Here is a 26,279-nt window from a genome sequence, read left to right on the forward strand (position 1 = left end):
CGTCTTTAATTTCCTGAATGAATATTTCGATGATCGTGTGATTGCTTTGGGCTATCCGAAACATACAGGAGGCGGTGTGGATTGGCCTCCCTATTCGCCAGACATGAACCCCTGTGACTTCTTTCTGTGGGGACACTTGAAAGACCAGGTGTACCGCCAGAATCCAGAAACAATTGAACAGCTGAAGCAGTACATCTCATCTGCATGTGAAGCCATTCCGCCAGACACGTTGTCAAAGGTTTCGGGTAATTTCATTCAGAGACTACGCCATATTATTGCTATGCATGGTGGATATGTGGAAAATATTGTACTATAGAGTTTCCCAGACCGCAGCGCCATCTGTTGTTGACAATTGTAACTACTGTAATTTCGAAAGTTTGTCTGCCTCAAAATGTACTGTTGTCCCAAGCATATTGCAACAAACGGTGTATTTCTATCGCTGCTCATTTAGTTTTTATTGCCGTTTCAAATATACTGGTCATTTTTGAAACACCCTGTATATGGGCGCTGATAACCACACAGTTGAGTGCCCCACAAACCAAACATCATCATCATCATCATCATCATCATCATCTGTTTGGCAGGAACCCTTAGTAGTGAACTAATTAATTGTTACAGTGTAAATATTGGAATCCTTTGTGGAGATTTAAGCAACATCTTGGCACTGAATGTCTTGACAACAGGAAGTGTCACCTCAAAGAAACCTCATCAAACAGTGCAAGCAGTTTATGGTGACCGTGTTGATGTGAACACTGTGTAGTTTTGATTCAGAAAGTTTAAGGATGGTGAGGTGGGAAAGTCTGATTTCTGTGGCAAAGAAAGAGTTGTACATCCAGTGACAACAGCTGAACATGCAAATCACTGACAGAGTGATTCAGGGTGATGGTTGTATTACCCAGAGAGAGACTTGCAAGCATAGTAGTATTTCACAAGAACACCTAGGCTGCACTGTTGTTTTGTTATATTATGAGAAGATCTTTGTATGGTAGGTATCCCAGGTGCTGACATTGGAAATAAAAGTGCGCAGACTTGAAACTTGCCAGGAACTGCTCTCATCTTGATTGCATGAAAGTGGCACCTTTCTGCATTCAGGTGTGACCAGTCCATTGAATACAGACACAAAGGCTTGCCCAAACAAAACGAAAAAAATTATTGACACATTTGTCAACTGGAAAGATCATGACATCAGTGTTTTGAGACACAGATGGTGTTATACATACTGAATTACTGGAGCATGGAAGAACAATCGATTACAAATGTTATATCACACTGCTATAAACTATGATACAAATGTCTCCATCCAGCATAAAAATGTAGGTCATACACTTCACATGTCACCCCAGCAGAACTTCAGGCTGAACATTCAAACAAAACTTCAGACTGAAGCTCACTGCCAAATGGCATCTCTGTACATTTCAGATTTGGCACCATCTCCTTTCCATTTGTTCCCAATAATGAAAAAATATATGTGAGGTACTGAGTGTGCATCGAAGGAAGAAGTTGTGAGAAGTGTGAGAGGCTGGTCAGCAGGAGCAAGGTATCGACATATTCTGTGACGGCTTTAGAAAACTTGTTTTTCATTGGCTGATTGTATGTAAATATGAATACTGGTAATTAAAGAGCAGTTAAGGTTCATATCTGTGTTTGATTTACTAAAACCCCACTGAAACCCAGTTTACAAAGGTGAAAGCAGTATTTTTCATTCAGTGCTCATATGAAGATGAAAGGAATGAGTCACTGTTAATTAAGGGTTGCTGAATCGTTGCTGACATATCTAACCTCACATCCAAAGTTTCAGTGCCACCGAGAATATATGGGGTACCAAAGGAACATCAGGATGGCTGCCCCCCTCTGAGACAGATCATCTATGTGTTGAATCATCCACTTATCAAGCAAAACAAGTAACTGGTTGTCCATACATAGTCACACATGCAGAAGTCAACAAAGTTTATCCAGTTCACATCGGAACGGCAAGAAAACCAATATGGAATTAATGGTCAGCTTTGACATAAAATTGCTGTATAATAATTTTCCTGTTTCTGGTGAGGAAAGAATACGTCCAATGGATGAAAAATGTTGCTCATCCTTCACACAATCTTAGGTCACTTAGCTGTAACAAATGCCACTGTAGTACAATGCACTTACCAACACTTACCATGCAAGTTATCGAAATCAAGGTTCCAAAAGTGTTAGGAGCCTGTTTGTATCAGAGTAATCTGCTGATGATACGTTACTGGAATGATAAGAATTATTATACACAGATTAGCAATGTAAGAACTGTTACATGAATGAGTCTACAATACAATACACTGAATAAAGACATAGAGAGTAAATTGAATATCAAAAATATTTACACAACCAGGGCATAGATTCTAAATTCTCATGCCTCGCTAGAATCATGCTTCCAAAAATTACAAAATAAAAAATTACATTTTCAATCCATTATCTTGTAGCTGCACATGATGCAAGGTTTTCCCAGAGGTTTTGTCATCATGCTTGCCAGCACTTGGTCGAAGGTATGTGCTCTACAGTTGCTTTGGCTAACTTTGTTTTTTTCTCTTATAAAGTGGTGTCTTGTGTCTATATGTTAGGTTCAGTTCTTGTAGCCAGTAGGCTTAGACAGGTCAGTTGCTGTGTGTAGGTTCTTTAAATGGCCTACACATATAAAGAAATATTGGTGCCATCTCTGTGTCGCAAAGATATCATAGGAGATATAATTATGTATGAGTGAGCTGACAGAAAAATTAAAGCCATACTGTCAATTTTTATGTACTTCTATTGTTTTTTTCACTGATCTTGTTGTCTGTCAGTCTCTTGAGCTGGTATTATAAAGATGTATGTAATTGCACTCTCCCAATATTGTTTTAATCAAAAGTTATACTATGCATAAGTTGCAAGTTTTCATTCTTTTAGTGAGCTACATCCTAATATCCACCTCCCGATGTGACAAGAACTTGCATTTTTAAATAGACCTTTTGTGATGTTCGCCTGCTTTATTACTTTGTTGACAGTTCTTGGCGTTAATGACTTCCATTGTTATCCTGGCTGAAAAATGTGGAGGTGGAAGTTCAACACTGAGTACTGTAAATGCAAACAGTTGTATAGTTGTGTTTCACAGTTCTTTACTTTCACTGTTCACAACCCCCCAATATAACACATTTAATATGGCCAGTTCACTATTGGTTAACTTTTGATAAGCCTCATTAATAGTTTGCAGGCAAACGTCAGCATACTGCTACAACAGGTTACCATTGAACATCTATGAGCAGTAAAAACCTAACCACACAGTTCTTGCAGAATATGTGACACTATTGAACAGACACTGTCATTATTTTTAACACACAGCCTATTTTTGTTACTCTTATTTCATGGTTAAGTTGATGCATTGTTATTGATCCAACCAATACAGGTTTCTTGTCCGAAAATCGGCTGTGGACTGACTGTCTTGGGACCAAAAATAAGGCCTTTATATATCCTCACAATAATAGGTACTGAAACTATACATTGTTCAATGTTTAATTTACAGAAATTAAAGCTAAAATGTAACTCATTCAGTTAAGTGAATACCTTGAAAACTTCCTTCTTTTTAACAGTTTCTTTTACCACAAAAGTCAGGCCAAATTATTTGTTTAAATAATGAAATTAACAGATATAGTTATACAAACAACACTTTTGACAAACCTGGTAATTACTTTGGAATTAAATAAGGGCTGGCTTTGCTAATATATTTTCGAATGGAGCCAAATAAATACTTCAAGAATTCTAGTATTTCTTCTTCGAAATGTTTATAATTGGTATAGAATTTATATTTGCTTGTAAGTTAACAATAGAATCTGAGTCACAAAACAATTACTGATTTCATCCCATAACAAAAGCATTGACTAGGAATGGTCAAAATAAATTAGTAAATTAATTACATATACAAAACTACGCACAAAATTAGATCTGATGCTATATTTCTTAAGACTGAGCGCCAACCTTTGTCTTTTATGAAAATGCAGATTATACTCATGTATTTTAAAGGTAATTAGTCAAAAATGAATTTAAGGAGGCAGATGGCAAAACAATAGAGGAAGTAAAGAGATCCCAGCTTGCTTCATCACATTATCCCCTCATTGGATTGACCAGATAGATATTGCAAATAGCTAACTGGGCAATTCAGTGACCACAAGTGACCCCTGAAATTGGGTTTAACATTCTACACAAAAAAATATTACATAAGAAATCTTGTTATCAAAAACTATAGTACACATGTTTTTCAAATTTCTACTTAAATGAACTGTCCATATGAAAATCCCCATACAAAATATTTACATATAGTGTATTGTAGATTGGCACAAATTATATTTTTAATAAAAATAGGCATCTTCATCATAAGTGATGTCCTTCTTGGATAGACAAAGATGACATTCTTAGATACATATCACTTTATACGAGTACTGTCTTGCTTTAATGAATAAATGTCATGGGTTGCAAAAAGTTAACTTGCACTGCACCTTGCAGTTCATTTTCAGACAGAAAAATTAACTTTTTCAATGTTTACTATTTTTCACAAGCAGTTTCACTCTTTTAATGATCTTTAACACATTTTCTCACCAAGTTGACCATGCCTTCAATAGGTCCAAGTGACATTTAGTAAGGAAATGCACTGTTATCTGTTCCCTTGTAGGTGGTTCTCCTTTGCCACAGCACATGAAAGAATTAGACAAAATGCCTACTTTAGTACACTCACTTTTGCTTCTAACTAAATATTTAAAAAATGTTTAACACTAATGGCAAATGATAGTCACTACTTCATAAATAAATACATTACATAGTTCTCATAATATCACAATAATTAGCACTAAAATTGATTGTAGTACAAAAGGTGGGGACTAGTAAAAATTTAAAATCAAACACACATTACACTACAAAACATTTACAGTAGGTCATAACTCTGTCAGAAACTGGTTAAACTTCAAAGATTTTTGTTTCTTTCCCATTTGCAAAGTCACTAAAATGACAAGTCCTGGTTCGAAATTCACACCATTTATGAACTCATATCACCTTAATGTCTAAAATATGACATTACCTCTAGCAAAAACTCAAGATGTGCAGTAGCACAGATTTACTAATCATTACATTATGAAAAAAATAGTCAGCATCACATAACTTAATTACTACTCAAATCAAAATTAAGGGGATGGAAGTTATACCAAATCATTGCCCTACTTCTTCCCTCAACTCTGAGTACTACTCTCATTCAATAAGAAAATTAAATCCTTACAAAATTTTACCAAATAATTGACCTGTCAGATTATTCACATCACTCTAGCACCTCAGTTATCAGATAATCAGCAAAATTACTTTTCTTCATTCCAGTATTACCCCTTTAAGATCAAAATTCCTCAGAAATCAAATAGAAGTTTTCAGACAACCTATAGATCCAATAATGCAGCATTATATGACTTGTACCTCACTAAAATATTGCTTTTTCTGTTAAGCTCTCAATCCCAGCTGCAGTGTCATGAACTGCACTATATACACAGTACTCAATGTTGCCTAGTGCAAAAATAGATCATCAGTACAGTTACACCACATTTGTTTCCATACAGTTATCTTTTTCATTACTCAATCTTGTCTGTCAGCTCCAATATTTTACTTATATTTCTGTACCTCGTCAGCTAGTGGAGTGCAGCCTCAAAAAAAAATTATCCTTACTGCAGAGACAGGCTCCCCAACCATTAAGACCCTAACTTTATTCATTATTTTATTATTTCATTATTGCTTCATTATCTAATAAATAAACACCTGCTCTGCTTATCCAATGCAAAATTGATTCTACTGAAAAACACTCCACAGTAACAGATCCTTATGCTAAGGCAAATTTAACTTTCATTACTGATCAGACAAAATTATCACTTAGAAAACTATTATTTCACTGTATTCCATCAAATTGCTTGAGATTCTAGCCTGAAGGATGATATACACACACATCTTGCTTATTCTTTCCACACACATTACTCCAGGCAACTATGTTTAAAGTTGTAATTCCTTAATGTTAGAAGAGGCTGTACCATGACTCACTTCTATAGGTAGATAGTTATCTCCATATACTGATTGCATTCAACACAAACACTTCTATAATACTGCAATTAATATTAAGAACTTAGTATCCAAAGTGGTTTTTACTGCATATTACCTCTGCTGCTGCACTAAATTATACTTATTTCACACGTGTGCTGATTACTTCAGATTTTTATTATAGTTTTCAAATAATCTGCACCTTCTCCTCTACATACGCTGACACCTTTCATTTTCTGTTTACCTTACCTCTTTGACAGAAATTCTTTAACCATGACCTCAATTTACTTTCATCATATTTCATAAAACCAGAATAAACACAGTATCTCACAGATTTTTACCAAATACCACTGCTTTTTTTTATTTGATTTTATTTTTATGTCCTCTTATGATTCCGTTACTTATCACTAACACAATGTAACATATATAGATAACATTGGAGAAACCTTCTCCAAAATATTCCTATACTAAAGCATCCTGCTGTACAAAATCACACGAAAATCGAAGATAGAATGTTTCTGATTCACTTATAAACTACAGATAGGCTAGTAGAAGAGTTTGACTGCCTCAGAAAACACAAAAAATGAGACAGAGATCTGGGGTAAGCATTATAGCCATATACTGAATCCAACACAGAATGTTGAACCCCCTACTTGCTCATATGTCTTACTTCTGGTTCAAGGCACACTCCATTCTCCTTACAAAATCAATACTACCCAAGCTTAGAAACGTTTTAAACTGTCATGGATCAATATTCAGACATCTAATTGGTGATACATAGCGTTTCAGGTCAATAATATTCTTTAATCCAAAAATCCTGTTAGTCTTTGTGTAAGTCAATTCATAAGAGTTGTCTTGGGCAATGCGCACTGCTCTGAAAGGACCATGATACACATGCAAAAACTTCTTAATGTCATCATTTACTTTGCTAGATTTTTCTTTAGTTTTGATGAGGACAAAGTCACCTATTCTGAAACTAGTCAGATTCACTTCTTTGTCATGTCTTCTCTTCCTTTCTGCTGCAGTCTCTTTCCTCATTTCTTTAGCCAGTCTGATCTTTTCATCCTGTGCTACTTCAGTTACCTGAGGGAAATCCGTTTCTTCTCTGATGATGTTGCTGGGTCTCTCATTGAACGTAAGCTCACATGGAGCCTATCCTGTTGGTTCATTCCACAAGTTGTCGATAATATTTTCAAAATGTCGAATATGACCCACCCAAGCAGTGTGTTTCTTACTACAATAAGTCCTGCACAGTCTACTAACCTCCTTCATAGCCCTTTCACTCATCTTACCTTGTGGAAAATAGGTGAAAATCTTTTTATTTTTTATCTTGTGTATTGCCATATAGTGTTCAAACCTCTCAGAAACAAACTGCGGACCATTGTCAGACAGAAGTGATTTTGGTACCCCCACATTTCAAAAGTAATCATATGTCAACGTCTCAATTATAGTATTAGTATTTGCCTTCTTAATTGGATACAGTTTTACATATTTTGAGAATGTTTCCAAGACAATGAAAATATTTACAACCTGCTGTAGATGCAGGCAATGCTCCTACAAGGTCAACCGCTATAAGCTCTTTAGGTTCCTTAGGAAGGACAGAATGCATAAAGCCTTTTGATGGTACACCAGTTGTCTTTATGCTCTGACATTTATCATGCCTTTCTAGTCTCTGCTTGACCCTTCTCCACTTTATCAACATAATTCAACAAATCACTGATATTACCCCGAGGGGCATTCTCTAACTTTTTGAAGCAACTTAGTTTCTAAACCCATAATTACTGATGCACTGCCTAGCTCTTTGTCCAAATATTTCAGTTTGTTTATCCAAAGCTGAGAGAAACCTTTCACAGTACCCTTCCTAGAGTCAAATCTCTCTCCTCCCCAAAATTCTCTGACACTTCTCTTTGGACCAATATTCATCTAAAAATTATTTCTTAAAGCTATGCCATGAAGTACAACTATCAGCTACCTGAGCTACTCATCCATAAGCATTCCCTTTCAGAAAACCTCTCACAAATGACATTTTTGTTTATCACGCCATGTTTCAGGCAAATCATTAAATTTCCTAATGAAATCCAGTGGATGCACTTCCCCATATGCTTCAAAATTTGGATTTTGTACTTCTTCCATCTTTTTCTTCATTTCAGCCAATTTTGAATCTACATTTTTATTTACTTTTACCAGTTTTTTCTCTGCCACTTCTGCACACTTGGTTTCTACCTCTGTTTCTAAATCATTTTTAATCTGATCAATTTGGTTCTCAAGTTTAACCCTATTTTCAGCACAAAATTTCCTGGTTGCTTTGACTTTATCTTTACACTGTTTCCCAGAAGCCTCCACCCTCCTACTATAGTTATCACATAGTTTCTCTCTCTTCTACACATTTACTACTCATTAATGTTAATTTCTCATTAGTATTATGTACTACTTTCTTTATCTTTTCATCACAATCTTTAACTACCGCCTCAACCTTCTTATTTAATTCTGAAACATTAGAGCTGACTACCTTAATCTCCTCCTTAATTTCTTTCTTCAGTTCATCCTTTAAGCTAACCATGTCAGTTATAACGCTGTCAGTTTTCTTTTCCACTCTACTAATGTCTTCTTTTGTACACGTACTACTCATAATTTGCCTTAACATCGCTTCCAATTTTCCGTCTGCCATATACTGTTGCCCTTGCTAACTTTCACTACTAGATTCCTCCCCCTTAGCCATAACAATTTCATCCACTTCAGTACTGTTTTCGTCCATTTCGCTCACATCACCACACAATGTAAATGACGCTTTTGTAATTTCATCTACAAAATGACTTTCATCCCCATCATTAAGACTTACATTCATGTCTGATTTATAGCCACTCTCATCTACAGAACCTGCCCCCATTAAGTCTTTCCGCTCATTTAAAAACTTAAACCTCTACAGCTTTGTTATCAATCACACCACTCCCCTGTTGTCCATTCTCCCCCATCACACTGTCTTGTTCGTTAAGGCACTCATTCACTTAATACAAAATGGCTTTTGCTATGAATTACCTTATTTTTATTCACTCATCTCCTCCTAGTGCTGCTGCTACAGCTGTCATCTCGATTCATCATTTGCACAGCTACTGCAAGTTGTAATTTTCTCAGTGATGCGTGTTATTTATCCTGGTCAGCTGCATCCAGCTTTGTGCTGATTGGCTGCTCCTGTACTCAATGGCTGCTTCCATAGAACCCACTTGCTGATTGGCTGCTGTCATACTGTGGTCATGAAACCCATGCACTGATTGGCTGTTGCACTTCCTTCATTAAAATCACTGTATTGTAAACAGTTCTTGTGTTCACTGTTCAACGTTCGTGAGTCCTAGTTTATTGTGCCCAAATACAATATTCCTCACCCACAAGGGCACCATATTTGACATTCGCCTGCTTCATTTCTTCATCAATAGTTCTCAGTGTCAACGAACTGCATTGTTATCCTGGCTGAAAAATGTGGGGGTGGAAGTTCAAGACTGACTACTGTAAATGATGTAGCCTGCAGTAGCACAGTTGCGTTTCACAGTTCTTTGCTTTCATTTATCACAACCCCCCCTCCCCCAATATTACACATTTAAAATGACCAATTCACTATTGGTTAACTTTTGATAAGCCTCATTAATAGTTTGCAGGCAAACATCAGCATACTTGTACAATAGTTTACGATTGAACATCTATGAGCATTAAAAATCTAACCACGTAGTTCTTGCAGAATAGTATGGTATGTGTGACACTACTGAACAGACACTGTCATTATTTTTAAAACACAGCCTAATTGTATTACACTTATTCCACAGATAAGTTGATGCATTGTTGTTGATGCAACCAATACAGGTTTCTCATCTGAAAATCAGCCATGGACTGAGTGTCTCTGGACCAAAAATAAGGCCTTTATATATCCTCACAATAATAGGTACTGAAACTATACATTGTTCGATGCTTAATTTATAGGAATTAAAATTAAAACCTAACTCATTCAGTTAACTGAATACCCTGAAAACTTCCTTCTTTTTAAGAGTTTCTTCTACCACAATGGTCAGGCCGGATTATTTGTTTAAATAATGAAATTAACAGATATAGTTATACAAACAATATTTTTGGCAAACCTGGTAATTACTTTGGAATTAAATAAGGGCTGCTTTCCTAATAATTTTTTTATGAAACCAAATAAATACTTTAAGAATCCTAGTATTTCTTCTTCCAAATGTTTATAATTAGTACGCAATTTATATTTGTTTGTAAGTTAACAATAGAATCTGAGTCACAACACAATTACTGATTTTACCCTATAACAAAAACATTAGTTAAGAATGGTCAAAATAAATTAGTAAATTAATTACATACACAAAACTAAGCACAAAATTAGATATGATGCTATATTTCTTATGACTGAGGGCCAACCTTTGTCTTTTATGAAAATGCAGATTATACTCATGTATGTTAAAGGTAATTAGTCAAAAACGAAAAAACGAATTTAAGGAGACAGATGGCAAAACAAGAGAGGAAGTAAAGAGGTCGCAACTTGCTTTGTCTCACTTTCCCGAGACAAAATTAACACAAAGAGAGAATAGCCACCGCAGCCAAGCTGGCATTGTTGTATGTCATTGGGGAGACAGTGTAAATACGAGGGCAGTTCAATAAGTAATGCAACACATTTTTTTTCTGAAACAGGGGTTGTTTTATTCAGCATTGAAATACACCAGGTTATTCCCCAATCTTTAACTACACAACACTATTTTTCAACGTAATCTCCATTCAATGCTATGGCCTTACGCCACCTTGAAATGAGGGCCTGTATGCCTGCACGGTACCATTCCACTGGTCGATGTCGGAGCCAACGTCGTACTGCATCAATAACTTCTTCATCATCCGCGTAGTGCCTCCCACGGATTGCGTCCTTCATTGGGCCAAACATATGGAAATCCGACGGTGCGAGATCGGGGCTGTAGGGTGCATGAGGAAGAACAGTCCACTGAAGTTTTGTGAGCTCCTCTCAGGTGCGAAGACTTGTGTGAGGTCTTGCGTTGTCATGAAGAAGGAGAAGTTCGTTCAGATTTTTGTGCCTACGAACACGCTGAAGTCGTTTCTTCAATTTCTGAAGAGTAGCACAATACACTTCAGAGTTGATCGTTTGACCATGGGGAAGAACATCGAACAGAATAACCCCTTCAGCGTCCCAGAAGACTGTAACCGTGACTTTACCGGCTGAGGGTATGGCTTTAAACTTTTTCTTGGTAGGGGAGTGGGTGTGGCGCCACTCCATTGATTGCCGTTTTGTTTCAGGTTCGAAGTGATGAACCCATGTTTCATCGCCTGTAACAATCTTTGACAATAAATTGTCACCCTCAGCCACATGACGAGCAAGCAATTCCGCACAGATGGTTCTCCTTTGCTCTTTATGGTGTTTGGTTAGACAATGAGGGACCCAGCGGGAACAAACCTTTGAATATCCCAACTGGTGAACAATTGTGACAGCACTACCAACAGAGATGTCAAGTTGAGCACTGAGTTGTTTGATGGTGATCTGTCAATCATCCCGAACGAGTGTGTTCGCACGCTCCGCCATTGCAGGAGTCACAGCTGTGCACGGCCGGCCCGCATGCGGGAGATCAGTCAGTCTTGCTTGACCTTGCGGCGATGATGACACACGCTTTGCCCAACGACTCACCGTGCTTTTGTCCTCTGCCGGATCACCGTAGACATTCTGCAAGCGCCTATGAATATCTGAGATGCCCTGGTTTTCCGCCAAAATAAACTCGATCACTGCCCGTTGTTTGCAACGCACATCCGTTACAGACGCCATTTTAACAGCTCCGTACAGCGCTGCCACCTGTCGGAAGTCAATGAAACTATACGAGACGAAGCGGGAATGTTTGAAAATATTCCACAAGAAATTTCCGGTTTTTTCAACCAAAATTGGCCGAGAAAAAAAATGTGTTGCATTACTTATTGAACTGCCCTCGTACCAAGCCGCACACCAAAACTAAAAGGAATTAACATTGAAACATTCCAGACCATTGGAACATTCCATAACTGCCACAACATTCTTAACATGCATGCATCTATACCTGCGTGCGTTTCTGGGCAGACAGTTTTTGGTGTTTCCAGAATGAGATTTTCACTCTGCAGCGGAGTGTGCACTGATATGAAACTTCCTGGAAGATTAAAACTGTGTGCCGGACCAAGACTCGAACTCGGGACTTTTGCTTTTCGCGGGGAAGTAGGAAGCGAGGTACTGGCAGAAGTAAAGGTTTGAGGACAGGGCGTGATTCGTGCTTGGGTCACTCAGTTGATAGAACACTTGCCCGCGAAAGACAAAGATCCTGAGTTCGAGTCTCGGTCCGGCACACAGTTTTAATCTGCCAGGAAGTTTCAGTTTTTGGTGTGGCTAAACAATAATTACTTCAGCTCTAGACAATTCACATTACCTCTCTCCCCTACAACTATATCTGGTGACCTTTACTAGGATGTCACCATCGGGAGAGGGTTAGCACGTTTGTAATAATTCAAAACAATTTTGCAAATTTTTGTTATACTAATCATTTTCTTTCTCTGTTTCATGATTAGGATACTATATTATAGCAAGAAGGATGGAAATAACATAATGTGCAAAAAATTAAAGATAATCAATTGAAGAGTTAATTCTGGAAGGAGCAAGAAAGCCAACAAAAGGTAGGAAAATTCAAGATGCATTTCATATATGACTGTGTTTATTAGTGTCTCTGCCAATAGTGAATATAGTATCTTTCATTATCCAATTCCCAAATTGAAGCAGTCTCATAAAATATCTAGACATTTGGACAGAAAATTAATTTTAGGGAGAGAAATGTTTGCATACAATTGAGTTACACAGGCAATGTATTTTGATATGTGTTAGCGAGGTACCACTGAATAGATTTTGTGGTGGTGTCCTCACTATTACAAAGAGAATATTTCCTTTCCAAAAGTGTTAATTTATTTTGGTCATTTTGTAAAATTATCAAAAAATGAGTTCACATAATATGCATATTGTTGCCAGTCCATTGCCGGATAGCCAGGCACAAGATGTTGCTGACATGAACATGGCAACAAATGACATCGAAACTGAAAATGTTAGCTGCAGTGATGATGGAACAATTACATTTTTCAATTAATGTGGACACAGATGATAGTAACATTGTCTTTCAAAATGATACATGATGGCAGTAGATGAGACAGGGTCACAATTTTCTCCAGGGAGTATTTTTCCCTCTGGTGAAAATGCAGCGCGTGACAGCACAGACTTATTAAATCATTCTTTGCCTGCCACACTTATGCCTACTGCAAATGTGATTGGACAGAGTGCACTGTGTGCATTGGAAACCCTGATCATGATGCAAATGTTACAACAGATACTTAAACGAAGCTTCAATGATTTCAATATCGAGTTTAAGGAAGAGCAAAAACAAACCTTTAACAATCTGAATGAGCAAAATCAAACACTTAAGTGAAGCATCAATGAAAAATTTAATGATTTTACAAAACAGGCAGATACATGAAAGGAATTATTTAAGCAGTAAAAGCAAATTCTTGATGCTTTCAGAACTGTCATAACACAACAGTTCAATGAGTTGGCATAAGATTTGCGTGCTTTCTTTCAAATGAATTATTGGATAAACTTGTAAGTATGGGGAAAGATCTAAAAACAATTGCTCACTGATTTGTCACAAAATATAAATAATTTAAGCTAAAAAGTGTCACCAGTAGGCAAGACACAAGTACAGGTCACAGAAAAGGTGAAGGAAGTATCTGAGGCTCAGACAAAAATGCAGCAGGAGCAGTCACAACTGTGCCAGAATACAAATACACTCACAGGTGCCACTGATGTGTTGCAAACAGCATACAAAGGTCTACCAGAACAGGCCCAAGACCTATCACTGCAACTAGGTAGCATAAGTTTAAATACTCACTTCATGATAAAGCAGCAAGAAAGGATAGATAAAGACATTAAGGAAATAAAGGATAGAGCTGAGACTAGTATGCTTGACCAAGGTACTACCCTGGTGCATGAGGTAGTCCGGGAACACAAGAGTTACATACATTTGATCGAGGAAGTGATGAAGGTACAGGAGGCAGAACAAAGAGCTGAATTAGAGCAGAGGTTGAAACCAGTGGAGAAAAAATTGTGGATTAACATCATTAGTGGCAACATTCAACCGCAAGCTGTCAGGTGTCAACAGACAGGATATATAATTTGAACATGTATCCGCACTTTAACCTTAACTTGTTAGGTGAAATAGATCACAAATGTAACATATGGCACACACTACCAATTTCTGATACTGTCTGGCACAGGTATTAAGAAAACATCGGATACATCAAAACAATGCCATGCCAGCAACAGACAGTGCTACATGCCTTTCTACTTTGCTCATGGATGAAGGCTTATTACGACACTGCAGTTTCCGATTTTTTCTTCTGAAAGTAAGTGAAGAAACCCAGTCGTGTTCATAAGAGCAATCAGGAACATTTTGCCGTGGAACTGGACAAAAACGCTGAAGATATGCTGTAAGGTACGTTATAAGCAGAACAATGTCTTACTGTGGCCCATTGACATTGTGGAAAAGTGTCACACTTGTGAAAAGTTTGAAAGGGTACTCCTTGAAAAGTTCTGGTCCCCATCGCAGTACAAGAGAGATTGGGGCACAAAGTGTTTAACTCAGCGCCATTCAGCAGTACTCTGAGGGCTCAGAACATACTTCAAGAAGTATGTATATAAAACCCACTATTGGACAAACCCAATATCACATATAGATGGCCTAAAAATTGTGAAAAGCATACTACTGGCTAACAGAAGTGAGAAATTAATCACCACTGTTGAGCACGATATAGAGAATTTCCTCTCAGTTCTCGATTCCAGTGATCTTCGTATGAAGAAAGACCTGTGCAATCACAAAGTGACAGCACACAGGCAGACCCCACAACAACTAATGAACAACATGGCGGAAATGACAATAACAACCAACACAGTTGGTAGCTACACCTCCTCGTAGCAATACCAACAGGAACCAATTTGGTAATGGAAAGGGAAAAAAATTCAAGCGAGGATAGAAAAGTAACCAAGGACAGAATTTTGGTCGGTCAGGATTTAATGGTCAGAGAGGTTACAGTCAGCAAGCTTACAATTTGCCAATGACTTGGGGCAATGACCTGTACAGCAACTTGGAAGGACAGAATGCAACCGGGCAAAAAATAATCTGCTGCTGCCTGACTATGATCAGAACAATCAAAATTACATTTCGAATAGCGGACAGGGACAACAATATTTCAAACTGGGAGCCACGCAAGATAGTAACCGGCAAATCTGGATACGTAACGTGCATGTAGTTGAGGTTACCCGTAATGCGGGGGCCAGGGCTCAGGGTAATTCGGAAAACGGAGACCAGTCTCAATAGGCCCCCATTCGATGACCAGGAATATGGTTGGGGGCATTGGACTAGTCGAAAGCTATTTTCTTAGATACGACAACTGTGGTGATATCAAAGATGAACTGTGTCAGGAGGATATTACCAACTGTGCAGATGAAAATGAAGACACAGTACAGGCATGATCCATGCACAGATACTCTGTTTAAGGGTATCCATAATACTGGATACTGGAGCTAGCACAAATATAATTTGACAAGGTCTGTTTGACCAAATATAAAAGTGAGGATACATACTGATGCTTCCAGTCCAAAACTGTAGGAGGTGAGCCTAAGGCATAAAACTGCAGGCATGGATTCCTATTCCAATTAATAGCTTCTCTTTACAATGCATTTTTCTTGGGGTTGGAAGGCTAATGGTAAACTGCCTTATTGGCATGAGCATCTGTAGGAAGTACCAAGTACAAATTGGCATCAGTAAGGGGAAGTGTCATTTCATTGTGAATCACCAAACCTAGTCAAATCAAACACTAGAGAAAGAAAACCAAAACACACTGCTGATGTTTGAGTACAATCACAGGAAGTGGAAATAGACTGTGAGATCATGCATGCCAAGATGAGTCAGTCAGCATGTCTCATGGAGAACAAACAGAAAAACTGCAGGAGTTTTCAGTACATTATGCTCATGTGTTTGAACGATGCCCTGGCATAATCAAAGGATGCAAATACAAAATGGAGGTGTACTCACACGAAACCTACTTTTGATCATACCCCATTCCATGGGCTAAGAAGGAGGCTGTGAGGAAAGAGATCAATAGAATCCTAAACTGCAAAATAATACAACCATCCTTATTTCCATACTGCAGTCCCATTTTGGCCATTAGCAAATCAGACAGTAGTGACCATCTCGTGCTCAATGCACAAGGAATAAATAAGATTATTATACCTGTCAGGACACAGCCTGACAAGCTGGAAGAACAACTTTTAAAATTCCATAACATTAAGTACCTCACCATAATAGATCCCTGAGCCTCGTACTGACAAATTGTACTACATGAAAATAGCCACAAGTACAATGCTTTTGTATGTGTGGGGGGGGGGGGCAGAAGATATGAGTCCTGTGTTCCCCCTTTTCATTTAAAAGTCAGTGTAGGCATATTTATTTCTGCTTTAGATCAAGTCTTAGGACCTGAATTGTTAAGTAGGGCCACTGTGTATGTTGATGACTTACTGCTTGCTACCCCCCACATGGTCAGAACACTTCAGGCTCTTGGTTCAAATCTTGTATAGGTTTTCAGAACACAGAGTCACAGCCAGTGTCACATTTCAGTAAGGAAAGAGTTTTAAATTCCTGGGACACAGAATATCACCTCAAGATATACTTCCAGATCCTAAGACACTTGATACTATCAAACACTGCCTGGTACCTCAGAATAAGAAACAGTTGAAGAGATATCTTAGATTAGTATCTTTCTTCAGAAAAATTGCACCACACCAGCTTTTAAATAGTGATGCTCTGTTCAACCTTCTACAGAAGAATCACCCCTGGTTATGGACCAAGCAAAGCTAAACTGATTTTGACAACATGAAAGAAGCTCTTTTAAATGCCAGCATCTTACATCATCCTGACATGACCCATGATTTTTGTGTATGTACAGACACATTCTCCCAAGGGCTGGGCACTTGTTTACTCCAGATCACGGATGAATGGGGAGCTTACCCCCAAGATAATTAGTTGTGCTAGTAAGACACTATCTGAAGCTGAACAAGCATATTCCATGACTGAATTGGAAGCTCTCATGGTAATATGGGCATTCAAAGGGTTAGAATATTCCCTGTGGGGTAAGCATACCAATGTGTAATGCAACGATCAGTCTTTGTCCTTCCTTCTCACTTGTAAACTATTACCTAGGAGGGTCGCTATGTGGTGCTTATATTTACAGGAATTTGATTTTGAAATTGTATATATCAAAGGTAATCAAAATGCAATTGCTGAAGCCTTATCGAGGGTTCCACAAGGTATAGACAAATTCTTGGAGAACAATTCAGAAATTAGAGTTTTTTTGATGAACGATAAAACACAACAGCCATACTACATTATGATGTGTAAAATCATGGAGAAACTACAGCAGAAGGATCCCATATGGCAAAAGGTAAGGCTAAAACTGCTGCAGAAGAATCATGACAGGTTGAAAATATATTGTATGATTCACCAAGGTGTATCGTTTCACCGATACTACTCAGAGCACAGGATCATATTAGTGACTTTATATTATACACTCACAATGTTCAGGGATACTGTGACATCTCCAAATGCCTTAGTAAGATAGATACATATTGTTACTATCCAAATTTAAGATGAGCAATTCTGCATTAAATATGGAAATGTGTTGTGTGTCAGAAGGCTACGCATGCAAATAAGTCAAAACTAATTGATCTACACCTGATCCCTTGGGGATAGTTTCCTTGGATGCAGCTGGATTGGATCCACAAGGGAAAAGAGGTGTAAGAATGTTGTTGCACTATACAATGTTTCCTCCAAGTATGTCAAATTGTATGCTGTGCAATCAGTTACTGCCAGCACCGTCATCAGAAGAATTACAATGGATTGTCTATCCTGGGAAGAAGAGCTGGAAAGACTGCTGATGGACAACACATCATACTTTACAGGGAACTATTGGAAAGAGGTCATGAGCACTCACAACATTAAACTCATGCTTGTGTCCAAATTTCACCATGAAGCAAGTCCCATAGAGAGCATATTTACGGAATTTAACAGATTTATGCATAATTACACCACTCACAAACACACTATGTGGATTAATTATGTTACCCCCGTCCAGTAAGTTGTTAACATTCTCCCATATAGCTCAACTGGCTTTACATCTATGGAATTGCTGTTTGACAAAAGACAAGTAGACAGTTGGGGAAAACCTCTACCCAAGGTCCCTAACAAGGAAATATCACATGAGGAGAAAATGTCTGGCACTGGTTAGCACTGAAGAAATGGCAGAATACAGAAAACAATTGTATGATAAGAAATTAGGATGCACTGTAGAGTACCATATAGTACCAGGAATATTCCTGTGGACTCATCCAACATCGACAAACTATGGTAAGCTGAATCGCAAGTAGCAACTGGTTGCACCGGGCCATTTGGTACATCAAAAGTCCCTCACCCAGGATCCTGTAAGTTAGTACACCTAAACAGTGGTAAGGAAAATGAGCTTTACCCTTCCTGGGTGTTCTCTAACACAATAGTTAGGTGTTTGGTAACAAAGCATAATGGCCACACTGAAATAAAATAACTACACATATAAAAGTATATGTGATGTAATGATGTGAAAGTCCATGTGACTGATAGAAGGTCAAGTAAGAGTTATTACAGTACATTTGCACACGATCACATGTTGTCTCAGCATTGTTTTACAATGTTCATTGGTACAGTTCTCATAGACATATTCATGCACAACAGAATACACAAGAGTGATATCATGTAGCAAAAATAAGCACAAGTCACCAGCACTAAAGTACACTGTTTGCAGTTGATGATGATACTTGTACCACACAAGATTGTACTGTCAGTTCGTATCAGTAGATAGCAAACATGAAGCAAGTGGATTAACATGAGTAGGTAGCCATGAAACGTTGTACTCAATATTTCTCTTGTGATGAATGAAGGATTTCAGTGATAGAGTAAAAATTAATGTTTCTTCCTGTAGACCAGTAGACACATTCTAGTAAGCTTATCAGAGGCATAGCTAAACACAGGTAAGCAGGCTTACCAGGATTTCATGTTATGAAGCTTTCTTTCCTCAGCATCTGTAGTGATGGATACACATGTCAGGGGCAATTTATGAACACAAAACTCATGCACATCATGTGACAATGTTGTAGATAAATATTTTGCCAATACCAGAAAATGAGATTTAAAAAAATGACCACCTGTGTAATGTTAAAATAAGATGAGACTATGAATGCAGATTATTCACAAATGATCATTCAAAAGAGTAATGCTGAAGAATAAGGTGTCATAAAAATGATAATTTAAAAACTTAAGGATATTACATGACACAAAATCACAAGAAATGTATGTAATATTAACTGTCTTGTAAGCATAATTTCTGTACAGTGTTGATGTAAATTTTTGTGCAATATTTATGAAAAGAAATGTAATGCCATATGAAAATGTATATGCACGGAGTAAGAAATACACGAACCCAGTGTGTCAGCATATTTTACAATGTAAATACTTAGGTTATTGTAACACTGATGGAATGTAAAAACTATAGTGCAATCTAAAGGTAAATATCTTTTCCATGAGTGCGTATGTGTTCTAATAACTGTAAATGTGCTAAGAACATTTTGTGAAGGTTTGAAACCTGTGATTCTGTGTGTTCCTCTGAAAATTGTGTGGCGGTGCTGGGCAGGAATGAACATTTATATCCTCAGTGGACTCTAGTATCAACAAGACATTCTACCACAGAGAGGGTATGGAAACGAATGAAGGCATTAGAGACTTACCTTGAAACTTTCAAGTGTCATCAGGATGCTAACAGCATGAGCCTGGTTCAGCCACTGAAACATGTGAATTACAACAGGAACAAATGCCTGGGCTATAAATGATAAAACTCCTAGCCATAGCATCGATGGTTCCACCATGCACACCACGTTGCAACAGTGGGATGAACACATTTTTTTTTTTCTTTGGGTAAACAAGTGAAATTGTAGCATGCTCATGGACAGCTCAACTTAACTGCAGTGTTAACGAACTCAAGTGCACACGCAGCTGGACAATGTGAGTGCTGGACAATGATGCAATAGCAGTGGCCAGAGTCCAATAATCAAACTGCAGACTCTTAATTCAAATGTGCCTGTTGATGCAACCCTTAAAAATTGTAAATAGTAGTAGTAATAATTTGTTAACAAAATTAGTTATATATGTTATGTAAATACATGTTCCAGGAGTAAACGAGGTAAAGTTGTCCGTGAATAAAGGCCTTAGTACCCTGCCAGGCCAAGAGTTTAGAGTATAAAAAGGTGTAAATAGTGTAGTGTGCCACCACTGTGTACTGATGTCTACTGATATGGATCACACCAGCATACAGTGGAAGGGAGGGGTAGTTGTGTAGTAGGTTCTTTATGTGTCATACACATATAAATATATATTTGTGCCGTCCCCATGTAGAAAAGGTATCTTAGGGAAGTATGATTATGTCTGAGTAAGTTGACAGAAAAATGAAAGCCATACTACCAACTTTTTTATGTACCTCAATTGGTTTTTTTACCAATCTTGGTGTCTGTCAGTCTTTTGAGCTTGTGTGATAAACATGTACATAATTGCGCTATACCAGTATTGTTTTAATTAAAAGTTAGAATATGTGGAAATCACAAGTTTTCATCCTCTTACCAAACTACCTTGCACCTCCCGATGCAATGAGAACTTGTGTTCTTAATAGATTTTTTGGGAGATGAAGTCAACACAAAGAGAGAATAGCCACCACAGCCACACCGACATGTGATAAACATGTACATAACTGCGCTATACCAGTATTGTTTTAATTAAAAGTTAGAATATGTGGAAATCACAAGTTTTCATCCTCTTACCAAACTACCTTGCACCTCCCGATGCAATGAGAACTTGTGTTCTTAATAGATTTTTTGGGAGATGAAGTCAACACAAAGAGAGAATAGCCACCACAGCCACACCGACATTGTTGTACATCACTTGGGGAGATAAATACCAAGCCACACACCAAAGCTAAAAGGAATTAACACTGAATAAATGTTCCAGACCTGGCTCAATGTTCTTAATACACACACATCCATAACTGCACGTATTTCTTGGCAGACAATTATTGATATGTCTAAATGATAATTACAAACGATGGGAACTCCAGGTAGAAATATTAGAAATGTTGGAAAAGACAGATTATCCTTACAACACAGTCTCCATTCCCATAATTATCCTGGCCTCAACCTACGGTAACATACTGTTCCCACAGCCTCCACCCAACAGTTTCCACCCCCTATGTCCTACCACCTCCTCCCCATTCTCATCCCCCACCCTGTTCATTTACAACCCTCTACCAATGCATCCACCTGTCTTTCCCCACTCCTCTCATGTTTTGTTCGTGATTTCCACACCCCCCTGCCCCACAACCTGCTGACACTGTGCCTGTTGGAGACTAGTCCCTGCACCCTCCACCAGGCAGCATTCATCTCTCTCCCCACCTGTACACTACTATCACTTCCCCTTCCCCTCCAGACTGCTGCTTGCATCCAACCTGATGTTGCAATCTGGCCCGAGATGCTGAAGAGTTGGCGATCATGTGTGTGTGTGAGGTGTGCTTGCTTGTCTGTGTGTGTGTGTGTGTGTGTGTGTGTGTGTGTGTGTGTGTCTTAACTGATCAAGGCTGTGGTTGAAATCTACATGTGAGTGTCTTTTAATCACGCCTGTCTGAAACTGTAAAGAAGACACGTCAAGTTGCCAATAGGCATGATTAAAAGACACTCACATATAGTTTTCAAGCACAACCTTCATCAGTTAAGACACACACACACACACACACACACACACACACACACAAGCAAGCACACCTTACACATACATGATCGCCAACTTCAGCATCTCGGGCCAGAATGCAACATCACGTGGGATACAAGCAGCAGTCTGGAGGGGAAGGGGAAGAGGAAGTGGTAGTAGTGTACAGGTGGGGAGAGAGATGAATGCTGTCTGGTGGAGAGTGCAGGGACTAGACTCCAACAGGTATAGTGTCAGGAGGTTGTGGGGCAGGGAGGTGTGGAAAAAAGGAACAAAACACCAGCTATCCACCAGGATGAATGGCTACTGCCAAACTGTGTCCTAGAGCAAAGTAGACCACCCCGTGGCACAACATGCAGCTGAACATAACACATTTGATTTCAATGGCTGCTTCACTACTCGAGCCATCTGGATCCTTCCCTCCGCCACCAGTGTTTCTGAACTGCGTAGATGGGAGTCATCCTTACAACACATTCTCTGTTCCCGTAATTATCCTGGTCTAAATCTACACTAAGATACTGTCCCCACACCCTCCCACCCAATAGTTTCCACCCCCTATTCATATCATAACGTCCCCCTTATCGTCTCTCTCCCATTATTTGCAGCCCTCTGCCAACACATCCACCTGTCTTTCCCCCACTCCTCTCATTTTTAGGTCCTTCTTTCCCACTTCCCTGCCCCGCAACATCTGTTGGAGTCTTCCCTGCACACTCCACCAGACAGCATTACTCTCTCTCTTCCAACTCATACACTACTATCCCTTCCCCTTACCCTTCCCCTTCCACTTTCCCTCCAGACTGCTGCTTGCATCCCACGTGATGTTGCATTCCGGCCCAGGATGATGGAGTTGGCGGTCATGTGTGCATGAGAGCTGACAGTCCTTACCAAATAAGCTAGGTCCTAACTGAGCACTGTTTAACTTTCTATTGCTTCACAATAGGGTTCTTCATAGCTTCTCACTCTTGTTCTATTTTTGGGCTTCTATATGGCATAGGTATTGTGCCATACTCTTTCAGATTGAATCTGTTGAGAATTTGCTCCAGACAGTGTGTCTGGTCCATTCACAAATAGCCTTCTTGGCTGTTCTTAGTAATCTGGATACCTAAACAGTTAATAGGTTCACCAAGATCTTTCAGCATGAATTTTTCTGAGCTCGTTTTTGAAAACATCTTTCTCACATTGATTTTTACTAAAAATTACCATATCATCCCCAGAAACAGGAACTATAAAAATGTTTGAACCTTGATTTTTGTAGTAGACACAAGGGTCAGCTGCTGACCCTTTGAAATTTAGATTCAGAAGTGTACTGTCTAATTTCAAATTCTAGTAGCAACCACCTTGCTTCAGTCCATATACTGCCTTTTTTAGTTTTTTAATACCTGTATCTTCCACTGTCTTTGTAACTCGATCTACACTTGGAACTTCCACGCAAATCTCTTTATATAAATTGCCTTGTGAGAAAACTGTGACAACATCCAGAAAATAAGTGTCAAGGTCATGTTTAGAAGCTTTAAGCAGATTAATACTGTAGTGAGCTATAACTTGTAACTGATGCATATGTGTCATCATAGTCCATGTCTTGCTCCTCAGCACAAGTTTTAATCAATAACTCTGCTTTATATTATACAGTTGGCCTTTCAGATCTAGTTCTAAACACCCATTTCACATTTAGTGGCTCCTTATTTGAAGGTTCAACAGTAGACTCCCATGTGCAGTTGTCTATGTGAGACTGTGTCTCTTCTTGTATCACCTTCAGCCAGTTTTCAGCATTGTCTGATACCACTGCTTCTTCCAGTGATAAAGAATTGTAGTCAGTTGATTATATGTACCAGTGATTTTCAAATGGATCTATGTTGATCCCCAGGTGTCACCTCCAACCTGTAAGGGGACCAAAAAGGAATTAGGGGTGCAGGGTACAGGTCACAACAAAATTCCAGATTCTTCTCAGAGAGCTGAAGCTTGCTCCTGTGTACGTCACTGTTCATCTCATCGGCTAAGAGAGAGGGTGGAGCAACTACTTAATTTCAGTTTCCTGCTTGCAGCATCTAGTAACATTATTAATTATTTTTATGGGTCCACTCTGTAAAGTAGTACCCTCCACACTTCTCTGAGAAGTGGATAGAGTATCTGGTGCTGCTTGTGACATGCCAGGAACCACTTCATCACTCATTAAAATATGTATTCATTTGTTATGCAACACAACTCGGCACAACAATCACTTAAACAGTGGCTACTAATGTAATGTTCTGCATTACATAGCCAAGGTTCACAGTGGCTGGACACAAAATATGAGTGGGCCAGAGGCAAGCAACTTCCGCCGATCCAGAACTAGGAAGCTCTTATTCATCTCTTTGTGAACAGATTATAGTTAGGTACCACACAAATTAAAGTTAATCAGTGTCATGTCTTTTAGGAGTGCTGGAGAAAAGTAAGTAGTTTTTTATCAAATTTTCTTTTTTAGTTCCTTTCATTAAGTACAAATATGCCAATCATGACTTGAGATTGAGAGGATTAATTTTGATTGCTAGGTCTTATCATATTTACCTAAACAGCTTAATTTTTGTCCACAGGTAACTGATACGGAAAATGGCTATATCTAAAAAGAAATGTGGGCAGCAAAGTGTTGATTATTTTTCTTCATTCCATCATTGTCAGGCAGATGATTACCTATGTTCATTTTATACAAAAGGGCTTTAAGCAATGGTGCTATGAAGCCATACAAGTTGGAGGATCATCTGAGAAGGTGTCATCGTGGCAAACAGTTAAATATTTGAAATACTTTCAAGACCTACGCGGACAGTATATTTGCTGCTATGTCACAAAGAGACGATGATGGTTTGTCGGTGTCATACAATATCTACAGGGTGTTTCAAAAATGACCGGTATATTTGAAACGGCAATAAAAACTAAACGAGCAGCGATAGAAATACACCGTTTGTTGCAATATGCTTGGGACAACAGTACATTTTCAGGCGGACAAGCTTTCGAAATTACAGTAGTTACAATTTTCAACAACAGATGGCGCTGCAAGTGATGTGAAAGATATAGACGACAACGCAGTCTGTGGGTGCGCCATTCTGTACGTCGTCTTTCTGCTGTAAGCGTGTGCTGTTCACAATGTGCAAGTGTGCTGTGGACAACATGGTTTATTCCTTAGAACAGAGGATTTTTCTGGTGTTGGAATTCCACCGCCTAGAACACAGTGTTGTTGCAACAAGACGAAGTTTTCAACGGAGATTTAACGTAACCAAAGGACCGAAAAGCGATACAATAAAGGATCTGTTTGAAAAATTTCAACGGACTGGGAACGTGATGGATGAACGTGCTGGAAAGGTAGGGCGACCGCGTACGGCAACCACAGAGGGCAACGCGCAGCTAGTGCAGCAGGTGATCCAACAGCGGCCTCGGGTTTCCGTTCACCGTGTTGCAGCTGCGGTCCAAATGGCGCCAACATCCACGTATCGTCTCATGCGCCAGAGTTTACACCTCTATCCATACAAAATTCAAACGCGGCAACCCCTCAGCGCCGCTACCATTGCTGCACGAGAGACATTCGCTAACGATATAGTGCACAGGATTGATGACGGCGATATGCATGTGGGCAGCATTTGGTTTACTGACGAAGCTTATTTTTACCTGGACGGCTTCATCAATAAACATAACTGGTGCATATGGGGAACCGAAAAGCCCCATGTTGCAGTCCCATCGTCCCTGCATCCTCAAAAAGTACTGGTCTGGGCCGCCATGTCTTCCAAAGGAATCATTGGCCCATTTTTCAGATCCGAAACGATTACTGCATCACGCTATCTGGACATTCTTCGTGAATTTGTGGCGGTACAAACTGCCTTAGACGACACTGCGAACACATCGTGGTTTATGCAAGATTGTGCCCGGCCACATCGCACGGCCAACGTCTTTAATTTCCTGAATGAATATTTCGATGATCGTGTGATTGCTTTGGGCTATCCGAAACATACAGGAGGCGGCGTGGATTGGCCTCCCTATTCGCCAGACATGAACCCCTGTGACTTCTTTCTGTGGGGACACTTGAAAGACCAGGTGTACCGCTAGAATCCAGAAACAATTGAACAGCTGAAGCAGTACATCTCATCTGCATGTGAAGCCATTCCGCCAGACACGTTGTCAAAGGTTTCGAGTAATTTCATTCAGAGACTACGCCATATTATTGCTACGCATGGTGGATATGTGGAAAATATCGTACTATAGAGTTTCCCAGACCGCAGCACCATCTGTTGTTGACAATTGTGACTA

This window comes from Schistocerca nitens, chromosome 5 (genome assembly GCF_023898315.1).
Source record: "Schistocerca nitens isolate TAMUIC-IGC-003100 chromosome 5, iqSchNite1.1, whole genome shotgun sequence".
NCBI classification, from domain to species: domain Eukaryota; kingdom Metazoa; phylum Arthropoda; class Insecta; order Orthoptera; family Acrididae; genus Schistocerca; species Schistocerca nitens.